This window comes from Brienomyrus brachyistius, chromosome 2, assembly GCF_023856365.1.
Source record: "Brienomyrus brachyistius isolate T26 chromosome 2, BBRACH_0.4, whole genome shotgun sequence".
Taxonomy (NCBI): Eukaryota; Metazoa; Chordata; class Actinopteri; order Osteoglossiformes; family Mormyridae; genus Brienomyrus; species Brienomyrus brachyistius.
Window position 1 is genome coordinate 44,447,376 of NC_064534.1, and position 6,458 is coordinate 44,453,833.

The following is a 6,458-nucleotide window of genomic DNA, read 5'->3' on the forward strand; positions in this document are numbered from 1 at the left end:
GCTCCCTGGAGAAGTCCTCATCTTGTGAAGTCTATTACATGTCACGCTGGTCTAGGAGTCTCTTCTCAAGTCCTTTAAACAAAATGTTAATCTACTGCCATTGGTCCTACTGATGTACTACTTACAGACTAAAGATTCAAAGTTATATTGGCAAATGTACAAGTACAGTGTACAAAGTAAAATGAGATTCTTGCTTGAATGCCTTCTCAAAAGACTACAGACAATTAACAGAGCAGTGTCTCATTACAATACAATAACTAATAAGTACAAAAAACTAACTACTATGAGATAGCTAATCACATATAATAAAGTCTTCAACAAGAGGTAGTAAAGTAATATATGGCAGAGGAAAGGATCATATAAAGTGGAGCAGTGGGTAGAATAGGGAGAATATTGCAGCAATTTTACAGAATTAGCAATAAATAAGTAACAGGCCAAAGTGATGAGTGTGGGATAGATGAGTATAAAAATTCAGGCAGTATTTTTTCGGGCAACTAAATGATGAACTGAAAAGCAATTACTGATGTCAAACCACTACCTACTGAAATCATGCACAGGAGGTTAACCTACAAATTTAAACATTACCTTTCTCACTGCGGACAGCCAATAATCCAGAGGCATCTGGATTATTTATTATTGGATTATTTATTATTTTAGGGGCACTAGAATAGTGGAAATTAAGCAGCCCATTCTATTTCCAGGAAATTTAATTATTATAATAAATTTAATGTAAAAATACACTACACATTAAACATTATATATCAATTGAAGTGTGAGCAAAATGCTGTTAAATTCTGTGCGATTTTATTATAGATTTGTATATCTCAAAATATGTATTCCAGTATGATCTTTTGTCATTTTTATTTATTATTAATTTTTTTTTTATTTTGGCACATGTGACAACTGAGTAATATTTTGAGCAACAGTTAATTATAAATCTTCATTTACTCAATTCTTACATTGAAAGCAAAATTTTTCATCAAAATTGCTTTTGTTTAGAAATTCATTCAAATACATGGTCTTATTTTGTTTCAGATCAGTAATAATCTGATTAGCATTTCAGTACATTACTTTTAATATAATTTAGTATGATGTATCATAGCATCTCACGTTTACATTCCACACAATTTCTATTTTTAGTTATGTGAAATGTCTTTTTTAATATATGTTCTGATCAGATGAAAATCATCATTCAAGTATGCTAATATACCATTCTAAAAAATAAAGTTTCATGATAATTCTAGATTAGCAAGAAACTGCCAGACTTTAAAAAGTATTCTAGCTAATTAATTTTAGGAATTTGAATAGTGACAGAAGTCGCAGATCTGTGAAAAATTTCTTTACTCCCTTACTGATCAGGGCAGGACCCAAACTTCATATCCTGTCCCAAGAATGCCAGCCAATTAGATTTGACCCTTTGGGATTGATGCACCTGCATTTCACCTCCTTGATCTTCCCCAAACACGAATGCTTACGAGTGAAAGTCTTTAACCCTTTTGTATACAGTTTATGACATTGGGGCATAGTTCAAATAACATTCTCCTCATGTTCTCTCTTCTTGGTGGACACATAGCCATAAAAAAGTTCATGTTATTTAAAAAGCCATAATTTCCTTTAGCTATTTGTATAAAGTCTGAACATTCTAAAAGCATTATCTGTATTTTATCAGGCAATGCACATAATGCATTCCAAATGAATCCTCAGCCTTAATGGAACGTTTACCATGTTATATTGCTGTGATGCTAAAAAAAACCATAGCCACAATATTTTAATGTAAGGTAGTGTAAACTTCATGTAAGCAGAGTGATCCAAAAGGGTGAAGTGTAGGGGGTGTGAGGAAAAGTGAAAGATGAAGAAATGTCCCGTCAAGGCCTTTTAATCGAGGCAAAATAAAAAGCCAAGAAAACAGCAGAAGAACAGGATGTTTCTAACAGAGGAAAATGATAGAGGGGGTTACTCCATTAAGATGTGCTGAAACGCTGTTCCTTGATGATGGATTACGCATTTCAGAAAAAGCTAAGTGAGAATGTACTTTGCGGCACTTCTAACTTAGTCTTTCTTAGTGAATACTTCATTAAATTTGTCTCCTGTTCCATTATTACCAGAGTGCTCTACACCTGTGTACCTGATTGTGGAGGGAGAAGTGAGTGTGAAGTGGGTAGGTGCCAAAGCAGAATAGCCCTGCATTGCCATCCAGAGGAGACTCACTGTTAGCTTCATGGTGAGAAGAGAGAGCACACCCCCCCCCCCCCCCACCCCACTCCGGGTGACAGGGCTGAACTGGGCAGTGAAATTAAGCAAGCCTCCATCAGATAACACATCTTCTGGTTCATGTAAAATGTTCAGGAGATCAACAAGGTCATCCATCAATCTGATTGAGTAGCATCAGCACATGCAGCTTTGGGAGAAAATGGGAAGTCTGGCTGACTTCACTCCCATCTATGTGTGAGCAGCATGAGTCACATATAGTGCTCATCTTACACAATTTACGCATTAACCTATAGAGAAGCACAATGTCAAACCATTCCACATGGGTCATAAGTGTAATGATTATTAAAATCTCTTTTCTCCATCAAGCTACACTTGCCCCAACAGTTACTGCATTTTTTTCAATTCAAAAAAACAATTGTTCTGTCTAACTTTAACAGTTGTAATACCTGGGTTTAGACTTTCGCTATATTTTGGCATATAAACCCAGTCATGGGTAAACAGGGTTTGTAAGGTTATTTTAGAAATGTATTCTGATATAATTACTAAATACCTGCTAAAAAAAAAAGTAGGTAACCTAATACAAGTAGCCTATAAAAATATTTAAGTAATGTAACTCGATTACTAACTGTTACTTTTGGATTGGCTAAACACCAAAAAGCAATACCAATAAAATGACTTTTACTTCTGTAAGTATTCTGTAAGACAAGATAACAATGTAAGATCATTTTAAGAAAGCAAAGGGAGACACACATCAAACATTTTAACATTTCTCTTATTACATGACTTACGAGCACCCTAAGCATTTTCTTAAGAAATCATATACAGAACTTTAATACCCCTTTTATTGTTCTGACCTTTATTTAATTTCATGGTATTACTACTTAAGACAGTGAAAAGAAAACATTAGCAGTAGCTCTGGGTGGTATTCCCCAAATGAGAAATCTCAGTTAGCTGGGTAAACTTAAATTAGAATTCATGATTGTCCAATAGGAATGCTCCTTACCTAACTCTTACTGAACAATCATGACTTCTAGCTTAACTTAACCCAGCTAACTGAGAAATCTTGTTTTGTGGAACACCCCCCAGGTAAGATATAAAAACAAACAAACAAAAAACATTTGCCTGCATAACATTAGGGCATTTCATCCAATACTACTACATCCAACTACAGCAGCTAACTAACATTTCCAATAATTTATAATTGCCTTTTATTAATTTTAATCAGAAACCTGTTTAATTCCATGAGATTTTGCGGTTTACTGTCAATTCCATTTTTATATCTGGGTTCTGTCCATGTTTTCTGCATGGCAGAAGTCATATGATCTAAAGGTGAGATTTACACCATTACAACTGGTACAAGAAACATTGTAATACAAACACGTGCACGCAGGCAGGCACACACATACACACACATATCTGCAACAATGCAAGTTGCAATAAAATAGTTGCAAAATCTCAATGCAATAAAAGCATTTCTTGCAGTGGTTGCCATGATAAATGACTCACGAGACAGGAGAGTGATGTCTTGAGAGAAGTGTTGTGTGCCCATGTACTGTGTCTACCGAAAATCATTCTTCATTTTAAAATTTATTGCAAATATAATCCTGGTTAGGATACCCATTTTTAATCTAAATGTATGTTTAACCTGATTATGTTTTTTCTTGTAACTGTAGCACTTTTTGTATTCTGATTATGTAATGTTGTTCTGTGTGTTCCATTAATCCCAAGATCACAATGCTGTAACCAGGCAAACTAAACTACCTAAATAATTGTATTATACCATGTGGAGAGGTTATTAGGATAACAGACTAATGTAAAATAGTTGTTTTGTGAGATTTAACTATTCCACTGTATAGATGCAGGACCCACACAGTGAAATGCACACTGTAACCCAGTCTCTTGTTACCAATGCTCTTTCTCCTAAGAGCTGTCATTGTGACAGTAAACATATCATAACTGTCCTGATGCTGCGTTTCAACCTGTATCTAAGTAGCTGACAGACTGTGATGCACAAATCTAATTCCACAACTCGCATCTGAGCACAATGACCCTGTTTTGGGCAGACAATTGAAACTGAACAAAATGAAAATGAAAATAGTGGCTGATTGTAGGCACTGTAAACCTAGTGAGATGATAAGGAAATGTCATACAGTGATAAATATATTTTCCAAAAAATTCATACAACCCCATTTACAAAAAAATTGGGATGCTAAATGTAAATAAAAATAGAATGCTATATATGAGTTTTTTAAAAATATATTGCTTGTATCAAATTCAAATTGAGCATATTTGTCATAAAACAATAAAAATTCTCAATTTCAAATTTTGTTCTATTTTCAATTAAATATGGGTTTATGTGATTTGTAAATCATTATGTTTTATTTACATTTCACACTTTTATGGAAACAGGGTTGTACTTCCTAAGTAATTCTATGAACTATTTAAAACTATTTAAGGCATCACATTTACTGAGCAGCACCTGTGTTATGTGAAATGTAAACCATATCCATCCAAAACGACTTCTGCAGTGCACATTCACAGTGATCCGGAAAGCTATCCACTGGATGCACAGGCATGCACACGGTAACACCCTAAAGGCAATTTGGTGCCATTAGGTCACCGAACTGCATGTTTTTGGGCTACAGAAGGGAACCGGGGTGTGTGAAGAAACCCTGTATAGACACAGGCTTAGAACTATTTTACAAACAGGGTTAGAACCATTCCATACTCCAATAGACAAAGGCAGGATTCCAGTGCTCTACCATGGAAGCCATTGTGTTCTCCACTGAACTACTGTGCCACACCAGAAAGCCATGTTTTTATGTAATCGAATGCATTTCAGTAAAATGGAGGAAAGAAATAACCACAAGTAATCACATAAGAGAATGATTTTATTAATGACTGCAGCAATAAAAAAAGCTATATCAGCTACTTTCATGAAATTTGTTCAATCAATTTGTGACACAAACATATAGACTTCTTCTACAACAAATCCAAATGAATTTTACATCGATATTTCAGGGTCCTCCCAAAACAAATAAAAACCTGTTGTTAAAACATTGTTTTAATATTTTGAAAATAAAAACTGCATCAAAAGGAGGTAGTTCTTTGAAAATAGTATATAGCTCAACTAAAACACAGAACAAGACAAGGATGTTTTTTAAAAGAGATAACTGTGTAATCATGAAAAAAATTACATTAGTTTAAAATATTCCTTTGTTGATGTCAGAGCAGCTCATCTATTCTTGGCATGAAGAGATTAAATGGGTTCTCTGGTTTTCAAAAGCTAATCTGACCGGAGAGGGATGATGCCGCCTCTTGCAAATGGCTTCCAGCTGTCTCATCATTAGGACTGATAAGCCACCCTCTCAGTCTGTGGGAAAAGGTAGAGGCCAAGAGATGTTCCACCAAAGAACTTCCATTTCCACCTGCATTTTTGTTCCATATGGAATGCATTGAAACAAGGTAATAATGTACCCTGGCAAGACTGAGTATATATTTCTGTAATCTGCTGCATAATACCTAATTACCCTTTTTATTTATTACCAATTTTGCTTCATATAATTCTGCATGAAAATCTTTCATGCACTATTTTTGAGTATATGAACCACAAAATAAATACTCACGCTGTTCCACTACAGCAGACTATGTGTTCCTACACCAAGCCTAGTCTAAACATCAGTCACTGCTGTCTAGATTAGCTGCCCAGGGTTAGATTCCAAGACTGATTTAGAGAACTAATCAAAGGACAGTGGTCCTTGGACCAAATTCCTTCCGGTCAAAAAAAAATTGTATTGCCAAGGATCGTTTGTCTATTGTTTGTCACAGTTTGAGGTTTACATTGAAGCAGCACTTATTTGACAAGAGACGCTAGGGAGTCAGTTGGCAGCATCGATTGGTAAACTTTTCTGCTTGAATCCCACAACACATGTAAAAAGCTCTTGGACTGACAGCAGCAGGATCCTACAGATGGAAATAATGTGGCCATGGACAGCTGTCAATGGCACTGTGGATGAAAACACCCTGTGCAAGGTTGCACCATCCAGGATAGAGCAAACTCCACGGGAAACAGCCCGCAATAGAACAGATCGATACCTAGAGGGAGTTCTGCTCACGTTAGGGGAGGGGGAGGGTGGTTGGAGGTACTGGCAGACCTAATCGACATTATACACAACAGGTCGATAAGATACATACTTAAGCTACTCAGATTTTGTAGATTGTTCTACAAATGAATAGGCAAGTCTTGG